Source organism: Molossus molossus, unplaced genomic scaffold, assembly GCF_014108415.1.
Source record: "Molossus molossus isolate mMolMol1 unplaced genomic scaffold, mMolMol1.p scaffold_m16_p_41, whole genome shotgun sequence".
In the NCBI taxonomy this organism is placed as follows: domain Eukaryota; kingdom Metazoa; phylum Chordata; class Mammalia; order Chiroptera; family Molossidae; genus Molossus; species Molossus molossus.
This window is the reverse complement of record NW_023425379.1, coordinates 531,829-545,609: the sequence shown is the minus strand read 5'-3', so window position 1 is coordinate 545,609 and position 13,781 is coordinate 531,829. Positions and strand designations below refer to the sequence as shown.

Sequence of the window (13,781 nt, the reverse complement as noted above, 5' to 3'; positions counted from 1 at the left end):
CAACCCAGCTTCGAACAAGAAAGGCATAGAGGATGGGAAAATGGAAGTGGAGTGAATAGAAGCTACACTGATGATCTCCCAGGACCGAATGGGAATTAAAACTAAACTAAAGACGCCCTGGCCAGTTTGGCTCAGCGGTTAGAGCGTCGGCCTGCGGTCTGGAGAGACCCGGGTTCGGTTCCCGCTAAGGGCACGTACCTTGGTTGCAGTTTGTCCCCGGCCCTGGTTGGTCGTGCGGGTGGCAGCCACTCGATGTGTCCCTTTCACATCGATGTTTCCCTCTCTCTCTCTTCCTCTCTCTCTCCCTCCCACTCTGTACAAAAAATGGAAAAATGTCCTCGGGTGAGGATAAAAAAAAAAAAAAAAAAACTAAACTAAAGACAATCCTCAGAAAAAAGCAACAGAAAAGCAGCAGGATGGGACCATATGACCAGGGACAGTGGTAGAATCTGCAGAGGCATGAGAGGGTGGTGGGCTGAGAGCCCACAGATAGCAGCAGTCTTAGCTGTGAGCAGTGCACTTGGGCAATAAAGACCAAGCCTGCTCCTCAGGACAGAGAGCCAGAACAGAGTGCTAAAATAGCCATAGCCACTCACCTGGGGGCTATGGCAGAGGGAGCACAGACTGGTCTGGAACTCTGTGGATACACCCAGGATTTGGAGGGCACTCAGAGTTTTTGCTGAGTTGCAGCCACATAGGATGGTGGCCAGTGTGCCCCTTCCACAAACTGTGGGGAAAGCAGCAGCCTCCCCACCCTCCAGATATTCAATCTTTCCCAGGTAAGGCAAAAAAATACAAATTGGGGCTCATTAACAACCAGCATCTATTCCAGCCTCTGGAAATCCTCTTATGCAGAACACCAGGGCTACATTCCAAAGCACTGAGTAACTGAGACTACTAGCCACCAGAAAAAAGTTAGAGGATAACTGAACCATTTCTGGTCTTGCAAATCTACCCAGGAAAGTAAGACTTGACTGGTATTTAACATGGGCCCACCCAGGCTCATCAAACCCAGTACAGGGAGCCACAAACAGCAAAACACTAACACCCACAGAAAAAAATTTGACAGGCTCCAAAATCCACTGAGATAGCCAAAATGGTGAAAAAGAAACAAATGCCAAATGAAAAACCAAGAAAACTCTATTGAACATGAAATAAATGAAATGTTGTTAAGCAAGTTATCAGAAGTAAAGTTCAGACTGCTGTTAATGAGGAAGCTCAACAGTAAAGAGCTCAGCACCATGAGTGCATTGAAAACTAACCAATTGAATATGAAGAATGACACAGGAGAAATTAAGAACATATTGGAAGGAATAACCACCAGAGTAGAGGAAGCAGAGAACAAGATCAGTGAATTAGAGGATAGGGTAGAAAAAATTAACCAATCAGAAATCAAAAAAAAAAAAAATTAAAAAACAGGAAGACATGCCCTGGCCAGTTTGGCTCAGTGCTTAGAGCGTCAGCTTGTGGTTCAGAGAGACCCGGGTTTGGTTCCTGCTAAGAGCACGTACCTCAGTTGCAGTTTGTCCCGACCAAGGTTGGGTCGTGCGGGTGGCAATCACTCAATGTGTCCCTTTCACATTAATGTTTCTCTCTCTCTCTCTCCCTCCTACTCAATCTGAACAAAAAATGGAAAAATGTCCTCGGATGAGAATTAAAAGAAAAACAGGAAGACAGCTTAAGAGAACTGTGGGACAACTGAAAACATAATAATATTCACATCATAGGAGTCCCCAAAGAGGAAGAAAATGGGCAAGGGTTAGAGAATATATTTGAAGAAATAGTGACAGAAAACTTCCCTAATTTGGTGAAGGAAGAAGGCATTTGAGTCCAAGAGGCACTGAGAGCCCCAAGTAAAAAGGACTCAAACAGGCCCACACCAAGACATATAGTAATTAAAAAGCCAAAAATTAAAGACAAAGAGAGAATCTTAAAAGCAGCAAGAGATAGGCAACATGTTACCTACAAAGGAAACCCCATAAGGCTCTTAGCTGAATTCTCAACAGAAACACTACAGGCCAGAAGAGAGTGGCATGAAGTAATCAAGGTCATGAAAAACAAGGACCTGAATCCAAGACTACTCTATCCAGCAAGACTATCATTCAAAATAGAAGGTCAAATAAAAAGCTTTCCAGAACAAAAAAATAAAAATAAAAAAGGTTAAGGGAATATATTAACACCAAACCAGCACTGCAAGATATGCTAAACGGACTGCTGTAATTACTAGAAGAAATAGGAAGAAAAATAGAACAACACTAAAAAAAATGGCAATAAATAAGGGCATATCAATTATAACCTTAAATGTGAATGGTTTGACTGCTCCGATGAAAAGAAAAAGAGTTGCTGACTGGATAAGAAAGTATGACTCACAAATATGTTGTTTACAAGAGACCCACCTTACAACAAAAGACTCACATAGGTTGAAAGTGAAAATATGGAAAAAAATCTTTAAAGCAAATGGAAAACAAACAAAAAAAAAAGCTGGGGTAGCAATACTCATATCTGATAAAGTAGATTTCAAAATGAAGGTTATAACTAGAGACAAAGAAGGCCAATACATAATACTGAAAGGATCTATCCAACAAGAAGATATTACCTTGATAAACATATATGCACCAAATATAAGAGCACCAAAATATATTAAAAATCTTTTGGAGGACTTCAAGGAAGAAATCAACAGCAATACAATCATAGCAGGGAACTTCAATATCCCACTAACATCACTGGATAGATCTTCTAGACAAAAAATTAACAAGAAAACACAGACTCTAAATGAAGCGCTACATCAAATGGATTTAATAGATATCTACAGAGAATTACACCCTAAAACTGCAGAATTCTCATTCTTTTCAAATGCACATGAGACATTCTCAAAGACAGACCACATGTTAGGAAACAAACTAAGTCTCTACAAGTTCAAGAAGATTGAAATCATATCAAGAATCTTCTCAGATCACAATGGCATGCAACTAGAAATCAATTTCAAAAAGAACATGCAAAGACATTTCAAAACATGAAGACTAAATAGCATGTTATTAAACAATGAATGGGTTACTGAGATCAAGGAAGAAATTAAAAACTTCCTGGAAACCAATGAAAATGAACACACAACAACACAAAATCTATGGGATGCAGTAAAAGCAGTTCTGAGAGGGAAGTTCATAGCACTACAGGCCTACATCAAGAAGCAAGAAAAATTTCTAATAGATTATCTAACATCACAACTTAAAGAACTAGAAAGCAAACAAAAAGAAAACCCCAGAGCAAGTAGAAGGAAGGAAATAGTAAAGATCAGAGCAGAAATAAATGACATGGAGACCAAAAAAAAAAAAACAATTCAAAGGATCAATGACACAAAGAGCTGGTTTTTCGAAAAGATAAACAAGATTGTTAGACCCTTAGCTAGACTCACCAAGAAACAAAGAGAGAGAACCCAAATACACAAAATCAGAAGTAAAAGAGGAGAAGTAACAACTGACACCACAGAAATACAAAAGATCGTTAAGAACTACAATGAACAATTTTATGGCAACAAAATCAACATTCTCAGCGAAATGGACAAATTTCTAGAAACACATATTTTCCCAAAACTGGACCAGGAAGAGACAGAAAACTTGAACAGAACAATAACAACAGAAGAAATTGAAGAGGTAATCAAGACTCTCCCAGCAAACAAAAGCCCAGGCCCACATGGCTTCACGGGGGAGTTTTACTGAACATTCAAAGAAGAATGAACACCCATTCTCATCAAACTATTTCAAAAAATTCAAGAAGAAGGAAGACTTCCAAACTCATTTATTGAGGCCAGCATAATTCTAATTCCAAAACCAGAAAAAGACACTACAAAGAAAGAAAACTACAGGCCAATATCGCTAATGAACATAGACGCCAAAATCCTGCTCAAAATACTAGCATATTGGATCCAGCAATACTTCAAAAAAATTCTTTACCATGACCAAGTGGGATTCAAAAGGCTGAAAGGCTGCTACAATATTTTCAAATTAATAAATGTGATACACCACATAAATAAAATGAAGAATAAAAACCACATGATCATATCAATAGATGCCAAAAAAGTCCCCAAATGGCCACAGCAATCTTGAAAAAGAAGGACAAAGTAGGTGGAATCATAATACCAGATATCAGGTTATACTACAAAACTACTGTAATAAAAAAAAATAAAAGCCTGGTACTTGCACAAGAACAGGCATGTAGACCAGTAGAACAGAACAGAGAAATCAGAAATGAACCCAAGACATTATGCTCAATTAATATTTGACAAAGAAGGCAAGAGCATACGATGGAGGAAAGACAGCCTCTTTAATAAATGGTGTTGGGAAAATTGGACAGCTGCAGGCAAAATAATAAAACTAAACCATCAACTTACACCATACACAAAAATAAACTCAAAATGAAGAAAAGGCTTAAATGTGACTAGTGAATCCATAAAAATCCTAGAAGAAAGTTTAGGCAACAAAATTTCAGACATTATACGCAGCAGAATTTTCACTGACATCACCTAAGGCAACAGAAACAAAGGAGAAAATAAACACATGGGACTATAACAAACTAAAAAGCTTCTGCACAGCAAAAGAAACAACCATCAAAATGGAAAGGCAACCCACTGTATGGGAGAGGATCATTTCCAATGATACATCTCATAAGGGGTTAAATTCCAAAATATATAGAGTGCTCATACAACTCAACAAAAGGAAGACAAAGAACCCAATTAAAAAAATGGGCAGAGGAGCTGAATAGACACCTCTCCAAACAGGACTTACAAATGGCTAAGAGACATGTGAAGAAATGCTCAACATCACTAATCATCAGAGAGATGCAAGTTAAAACAACAATGAAGTATCCACTCACACCCGTCATCAACAAAGCATCAAACAACAAGTGTTGGCAAGGATGTGGAGAAAAGGGGACTCTAGTACACTGCTGGCGGGAATGCAGACTGGTGCAGCCACTATGGAAAACACTATAGTGTTACCTCAAAAAAATTAAAAATTGAACTTCCATTTGACCCAATGATCGCACTTCTAGGAAATACCCTAAGAAGCCTGAAACACCAATCAGAAAGAATATATGTACCCCCATGTTCATAACAGCACTATGTACAATAGCTAAGATCTGGAAACAGCCCAAGTGTCCAAAAGTAGACGAATGGATAAAAAAGTTGTGGTACATACACACAATGGAGTACTATGCAGCTGTAAGAAAGAAAGATCTCTTATCCTTAGAGACGACATGGAGGGACTTGGAAAGTATTATCCTGAGTGAAGCAAGCCAAGATGAAAAGGACAAATACCACACAATCTCACTTATTTGTGAAATATAATGATCATAATAGTCTTAGGAATAGGGTAGACCCAGAGACATGGAAGTAGGGTACAGACTTACAATCCTCAGAAGAGGGGATGGTGTGGGGAAGGAAGAGATAAAGCACAGAACTTATATGCAGTACGCATAACCAATGGATATGGACAAGAAAGCCGGGGATGGGGGGGGATGGGAAGGAGGGGATCAATGGGGTACAAAAGGAGAAACATCTTTAATAAAAATAAAATTAAATAAATAAATTAATAGAAAAAAAATGTTGCCCTGGCCAGTTTGGCTCAGCGGTTAGAGTGTCGGCCTGCGATCCAGAGAGACCTGGGTTCGGTTCCCGCTAAGGGCATGTACCTCGGTTGCAGTTTGTCCCCGGCCCTGGTTGGGTCATGCGGGTGGCAGCCACTCGATGTGTACCTTTCATGTCGATGTTTCTCTCTCTCTCTCTTCCTCTCTCTCCCTCCCGCTCTATCTGAACAAAAAATGAAAAAATGTCCTCGAGTGAGGATTACAAAAATAAAAAAATAAAAAATGTTCCCTCAAATTACAGGGGACATACGAGCTACCTGTCCAGCATTCAGTGGAAACAGGCCTAACCTGGAGAATCACATTCTTATCTCTCTGGCAGAAAAAGAAAATTTTGATGAATACTGGGTGTATCTTCATAATCCAGAATCTTTTTTTACGTATTACATTCAAAACCTTATTGAAAGATATTGTTCAAAAGGAAGACGTGAGAAACTGAAGACTAAAAAAATAAGTTTATATGACATCAGGAATGTGATCCTCACAGCTATCCGTGAATCCACAGCAATAGCTAAAGGTAAAAGCAGCACTGTGTTGGGTGGTTGGATTTATTCTGTGATCACCTGGGGAGTAACTTGATCTTCCCACAAAAAGACTTGATGAGCATTGAACACCAGGAGATGAAAGATATTGAGTTTCTCAAAGAAGCCATGAGTAAAGCTTTTGATCCCAAAATGAACAAAGTAGAACAGGAGTGTTTGAATATTTTTTAGAAGGAATCGTTCCTGAAATTCAGAAAATGCTTTCTGAATGTCTCTGTGGCTGCTGGAAACAGTGTCCCTTCTGTGGAGCAATTTGTACAAACACAATCCCTAATCATGGCGAGACCACAGTGTTCCTTTCCATCGTCCTGATGCTCTCAGGGGAGGGGTATGGATTAATGTAGACCAATTAATCATTGACTACTGCACTAGTTCAGTAGCAAGTGATTGTTCTTTTATTTTGAGCAATGACCGCAAATTCCCCTACAAGAACTATCGACTGGCAGGAGGGGAATATGCCACATGGAGCATCACCCCAGACGCATCTGCCCAGCCATACTGGAAATGGTTTGTCTGTCACTTCAGGAAAAACCTAGAAGACAAATATCAGAAAAAATTTATAGGTAGAGGTGAAATCCCTGCTGCATGGAAAAATATCAGAAAGCAGGATGTGCTTGATGACTTGAAAAAGCAATAATACTCAATGGGCACAAAAGAGTTACCAGAATCTGGACAATAGTCACAGTACCTGAACAATCCTAAAATACCTTCTTGTCACAAAGAGTATCCTTATTATTTCCATTTTTCTAACAAAACAGTTAAATATAAATCAATTAACATTTCAAGAGCTGAATATTTTTTATTGAAAGAACTCCCTTTTTCTTTATTTCTATTCCTTCTGGTTAAAAAACAAATTGTTAAAATATATGAACACACAATAAAAATCAAATAATATCCATTTTAAAAACCTATGTCATATTTTAAGCTATTACTCACAATGCTTTTTATTTTGAAATAGAAATTATATAAAGTCTCAGAGAAAGTTGTTTTAATAGAGGAAAATTAAAATAATTATGTACAGCTACAAATTTCTACAGATTAACTGTGTGAACATTTCAAACCACTGTACAGTTCTTGATTGGAACCTACATATTGCCTTTTTTTCAGTGCTTTTTTACACCTCTGATATTTGGAGAAGTTACTAACCCTTGAATGGAAACATATTCATGAAAAGATGATTCCTCAGCATAGTGATATTTAGGTTTATTCTGTTCTAGGAAATGAAAACACAGACTTAGTCAAGTTAGAACCCGTATCATTCAGGAAACATTATCAAGCAAATATAGAACAGAGAAATTGGCCCACCCTGTGTGGCTTAGTGGACTGAGTGTTGTCCCATGGACTGAGGGGTCCCTGTTCAATTCCGAATCAGGGCACATGCCCACGTTTAGGGCTCGATCCCCAGTAGGAGGCATACAGGAGGCAGTCGATTGATGTATCTCTCTCACATCAATGTTTCTCTCTCTGAAAAAAAAATCAATAAAAAAACACATAAAAAAAAATAGAAACTGAATTACAGTTTTTCTCATGTAACGGTTACCCTCATCTTCCCTTGCATCTTGGCGGTTCCCTGTACACGCTTAAATAAAATAGTTTCATCAGAGGTCCGGTATTTCAATGCTGGTATTTTTACAGGCTTAAGAAGAACTGGCTGTTGGAACAAGGTCTATGAGCAGGTAAAAAGGACCACATTAATCAAGACTATTAACAAGGTCAGATTTGATTATGCCACTAATGATTTTAAAAACTATGTCATCAAGAACAAAGTATCAAAGAATATATACTTTTTAGGTTCTGATCATTTCAATAAGATACTCTTTTTATGTATTAAATGTAAACAAATCTTTATCTACAAAATAGACACCCCTATGACTTTCACACTGTATGAGCCATAGGATCATGATCAGAACAAAAATGGAAAACTCTCTGAAGCTATCTAAGAACCTGAGAGGGAAAAAAAATCACCATTCTGCAAACCTGCACCTACTGAAACAGTGACTTATGGTAGGTTCTCTCAGCTAAGAATGTAATGGAATCTTGATACAAAGAAAATGTCTTCATGTTAGACATAAGAGCACCCATGTCTTCCATTTACTGTTACACTCTCCATCCCTCCACAGCCAGTGTAAACAGATATAAACACCAGTAAAAAAACGTGCATCTTCAGAGCTGGGAGAGAGCACTGATCCTGCTTTCGACATCCGAAGAGCTTCTAGCATACTCTCAGTTTGAGGTCAAATGACCCATGTCTCCAGAAGAAATTCTGGAACAAAAAAATGGGATAATTCTAAAGGAAATAAGTGTTCTTGAACAGTATAGTTTCCCTTTTGTTCTCTGAAAAAATAGTCTCAGTAAGAGTTGGAAGGACCTCCTAATGTGGTCATATTCACATTGTGACAGATACAGAACCCCTGTGTAGCATGGTGCCTGTCCCTCACATGACAGCATTCCTGAAAACTGCAATGTTCAATTAACACTTGCCGAATACTCTTGTTATTTGTGCAATGAATCTAGAATGGCCTTTAAGAAGTATCATATATCATATATTAACTTTGTTTTCAACCCCAAATTGTTGTTCTTAAATAAAAATGTTTGATAAATTCTTGAGATATTAAAGCAGAGTATTTAACAGGATTCAGGCTGGAGCCTGTGCCCCTGAAACACAATGGTCACAATATATCCCCAACTCATTCCTGGGTTTCCATCCAATGCCTCTCCAAAGCTCTGGTCACACACACTTAATGAGACTCCCAGCTTGCCTCTGTTGTGCATGGAACCACATGATCTTGAGGTGGAAACTTGTCATGTGGTGGTGCCTTGGGGGATTTTTCTGTAAGGATCAGCCAAGTACCTGGCCCAGACCATTGTGATGGGGGCACAGGTGGTAAGCAGGACCATTGTTGGTTCCTGCAGCAAAAGTTGGTAGCCAGCTGTGCAGCAACTGATGCCCCAGGACATGCCCACCAACAGTCTGCAGCCACCTAAAACCTCTCTGGACTCAGTCTCCAAGAGGCATAGCAGATTTTTAATGTCTCCAAGTCGAACCCTGAGATCCAAAAGTACGAGGAGCACTTACTCAAGATGAACAATAAATCTGTGGGCAGCTCTTCCTGCCTTCAGTTGAAAGTGCTCCCAGCAAAGGAGGACCTCAAGGAGGAGGTTAAAATCTAGGCCCCAGAGGACAAAGAGAAAGAGCAGAGACCCAAAATGTGACCAATTGGCTCCTCCCACCTACTCTTCCCACTACCTCTAATTTATAGCTACATAATAAATGCCTTTTCTTCCCACACATACACACGAATGACATGAGATTCAGAAGCTGTGCTGCTGTGCTGAACAGAATTTTTTTTTAAACTGGCAAGAAATCAATCGAAATAGAGAAAAGGGTATGTATGAATTGGGTTTTCTGTGATTGTTGTGGAGAGAGTAAAGCTGCCATCAAGGATGGGTCAAGACGAAGGTGATTGCAGTGACATTGGATTATCACTAAGGGAGAAGCTCTCAACACCAGGGCAGTGGGAGAAATGGAGTAGGAAAGAGAATCACATGATCAAAAGTAGGAGACACTGGGGTCAGGTGTAGGTCACAGGATTAGAGGTAGCCAGTTTTCAGGGTCAGTAGAAACAAGGTTCACATAATCAATGTATTGGGATTCTAAAAAATCATTGAAAGTAGGGGACATAGAAACATAGGAATTGGGGTTGCCACATCAATGGGTTTGGGGCATTTCTAGAGTAAGTTAAGTAAAAGATCCCAAGTGCAGTGGGAAATGAAATCACAAGGCCTTTAGAAATGGGGCTTAGAGGGTGATGGATTCCAAGGCAAGATAAAACCACATGAATAACATGTAAGTTTCTTCAATGAAGATGAAGATGAAATTGCACTGAATATTTTTGTTGTGGTTGTTAAACCAAAACACCTTTATTTTGTCTTCAAAGAAATGTTTTTATCTTTTATCCAAGATAGACATGATTGACCTACAAAGATGGCAGGTACAATGCCTCTTTACAGCATTCCCCTTTAGTGGGAAATTAACTTCACAGAATCCAGACATTGAAAGGTTTAAAATAATAAATTTATATTGTGTTGTCAGTATAACACAAAACAGAAAGTGGCTTAAATCAAGGTTATCCATTCATACCTCAGGTTCTTCTCCTTCAGAAACCAGTCTTGTTATATTGTTTTCATTGTGATCTCATTTAGTAATCCTTCCTCCTTCTGGTGTAATTTCACTAGACGCAACAGCTGCAATTAGTTCGGGGTAGCCTTAGCTGCCATGGTGACACTAGACGTGGTCTGCCTATACTGAGTTTTGAAGTAGGTCTTTCCCTGTCTCTCTCTCTTTCTCCCAGAGGGTAAAATTATGAGCAAGTCTAGGGAATGTGTTGTTTTATAGACTAAATGTTTGTGTCCCCCCCCCAATATCCATATTGTGAATCCCTAATTCCCAGTATGATTTAGAAACACGGGCTTTGTTGGTAATCAGGGTTAGATGAGTTTAGGAGGGTGGGGCCCTCATAATGGGATCAGTGCCGTTATAAAAAGAGACACCAGAGAGATATCTCTCTCCACATGCATAAACCAAAGGAAGGCCATGTGAGCACACAGCAAGAAGGTAGCCATCTATATGCTAGGAGAAGAAACTTCAGCAGAAACTGAATCAGCCAGCATCTTGATCTTAGATGATCTGCAGTATTATGTTATGACAGCTTGAGCTGACTACAACAGGGTGTGCCTAATGATGATCCCCTTAAGTTTTGGCATGCTCTTCCACTAGATTATGAGAAAACACTTATGAAACATACCATGTTTTCCCACTTTCTCAAATCATAATCCTCATTAATCATTCTAGCCCTTCTCCAAGGTCTCAGAAAGCCATTCAGCTTTTCATGGTAGTGCTGTGCTGCATACATGGACAAGGCAGAGAAGGAACGTGTGTACTATCACTGGCACTGCCATAATTATTAATCTGCTCTCTTTGCAGTAGTAGTAGTAGCGCCTATAAGACCTTGGGCATGTAATTTAACCTCTCTTTCCTGAAGTGCCCCATCTGTAAAATAGTACATTTCTCATGCTATTGTTGGAAAAATAAATGAATTGCTATATGGAAACATTTAGTGTCATATACTGAGTAAGTATACTCTAAGTTATTATAATGTTATACTGCCTCTCTCAAGTGCCTTCTCCTTTTCTTTTGGGTAACATTTTAATTAGAACCACTTGATAGGCTGAGATAGTCTCATCTGGGCTTCACTGGCAGGAATATTCAATAAGGACATTTTGGAAACATCATCTGGGCTTCACTGGCAGGAATATTCAACAAGGACATTTTGGGATATCACAGTTGAGAACAAAATAAATGCGATTTTAACTTATAGCTCAAAATGCACGTAAAAATATTGATGTCCTTTGGTACTTCTTCAGTAGTTACACCTATTGCAAACACTAATTAATCAATAGAAGACATAGAGTGTCAGTGTCACAATTTTGTAGCAGTATGGAAGATAATATGGCTTAGGCACCTCAGGAGCAGGCTTAAGACATAGATTCACATACAAGTAATTTTAAAAAGTAATCCCAGTAAAAATTAAGATGAAGGAAGCAATCCTTACTGATGTGGCTCAGTAGATGAGCGTAGACCCATGCACCAAGAGGTTGCTGGTTGATTCCCAGTCAGGACACATGTCCAGGTTGTGTGCCAAATCGACATTGCGGGGCATGCAGGAGATGGCCAATTGATGTTTTCTCTCATGATGTTTCTTTCTCTCTTCCTCTCTCTTCCTCTCTGTAAATTCAATAAGAATGAAAAAAAAAAAGAAAAACATTTTCTTTTAATTTTTAAAGCAGAAAGCAAGAAGAGAAAAGTAATTTAAAGTGAAGAAATACAGGAATAGATATACATCAAGTGTTGTAAGTTAGGACATGCCAGCTTATGGTTGTGGTGAAGAACATGAACTTGAAAGTTAGACTGATTGGTTTTGTTAAAAATTAGACTGATTCGTTTCAAGCAGAGACTCCATCATGTACTAGCTGTATGACCTCAGATGGGTTATTCAATCTATCTCTCCTTCAATTTTTTTTCTCTATAAAATGATGCCAGCTCATAGAGGTATGAGGATTACTTGAGATAATATCTATATCCAGCCATACTGGAAACAGTTTGTCTGTCATTTCAGGTCAAACCTAGAAGAAAAATATCAGAAAAAGATTATAGGTAGAGGTGATATTCCTGATGCATGGGACAAAATCACAAAGCAGGATATAATTGATGACTTGAAAAAGCAATTAACACTCAATGCCTACAAAGAATACCACAAACTGGAGAAGAGTCACAGTATCTGAACTATCCTAAAATGCTTCCTCCTCACAATGACAACCTACATTATTTACATTTTTCAAGTAAAATATTTAAAAGTAAATCAATTTACATTTCTAGACTTGGAAATTTCCTGTGAATGGATTTTATTTTTCTTTGTCTCAGTTTTTTTTTCTGGTTAAAAACAAAATTATTAAAATAGATGAACGTAATTTTAAAAATTAAATAATATCACTTTTAAATACTTCATATATCAAACTATTTTTCAGAATATTTTTATTTCAAAATATATCATGTTACAGAGATTCCAAAATGGCAGCAGTGTGAATGGAACCAACACAGACCATCTCCAGTACCAAACTGGAATTACAAAAATAAATAAATAAATAAAGACAAATTGTCAGGAAAAAACAGTAGGAAAACAGCCGGAGAGGACCCATATAACCATGGTAAGAAAGAGGACATGAAATCAAGCCTGGTAGGAACTACAGAGGCATGAGAGGGTGGGCTGGGAGTACACAGACTGCAGCTGTTTAAGCTGTGAGCAGCTCCCTAGGATTAAAATTCCAAGCTGGCTCCACAGCACAGAGCACTAAATTAGCTATAGCCATTGATCTTGGGCTCCAGCAGAGGGAGGGCAGACTGGACTGGAACTTGCGGAGAGACTCAGGAGCTTGGAGAGCTGGGACGGCCATGGGAGTTTTTTCTCAGTCGCTCCCTCACAAAACAGAAGACATCTTACTCAAAGAGCCCCTTCCCAGAGCCCCAGGAAGAAGCAACAACCTTCCCTCAAAAATTTAACGCGACCCAGACAAGTGAGAAAAATTCAATTTGAGGCTCATTGACATCCAGCAAGCATCTGCCCGACCCACTGGAAATCCTCTTACCCTGAACCCCTGAGGAATTTTTTCATTCAGCTGAGGGCTTCAACCCAAGGCTCATGGAGTAACTGAGACTAATAGCCTTCAGGTAAAAAGTTAGAGGATAACTGAACCTTTTCTGGGCTTGCAAATCTACCCAGGAAAGTAAAGCTTGACAGTGGTATTTAAGGTGAGTTCTGCCACACTCATTCAAATCCAGTAGAGAAATCCACACCAGGAGGAACACCAACACCCACAGGGAAAATTCAAATTCAAAAACCCACTGAGACAGCCAAAATGGTGAAACAAAAAAACAAATCCCAAATGAAAGAATAAGATAATTAAACAGAAGATAAAGTAAATAAAAGGGAATTGAGAAAGGTATCAGAGGGCGAGTTCAGAGTAATAATCATGAGGAAGCTCAAC

At 38.9% G+C, this 13,781-nt stretch overlaps 1 pseudogene; it reads left to right on the top strand.

The window, feature by feature from the left end:
- Nucleotides 1–6,236: 6,236 nt before the first annotated feature.
- LOC118616770 lies at nt 6,237–9,392 on the top strand (annotated as a pseudogene).
- Nucleotides 9,393–13,781: the final 4,389 nt, after the last annotated feature.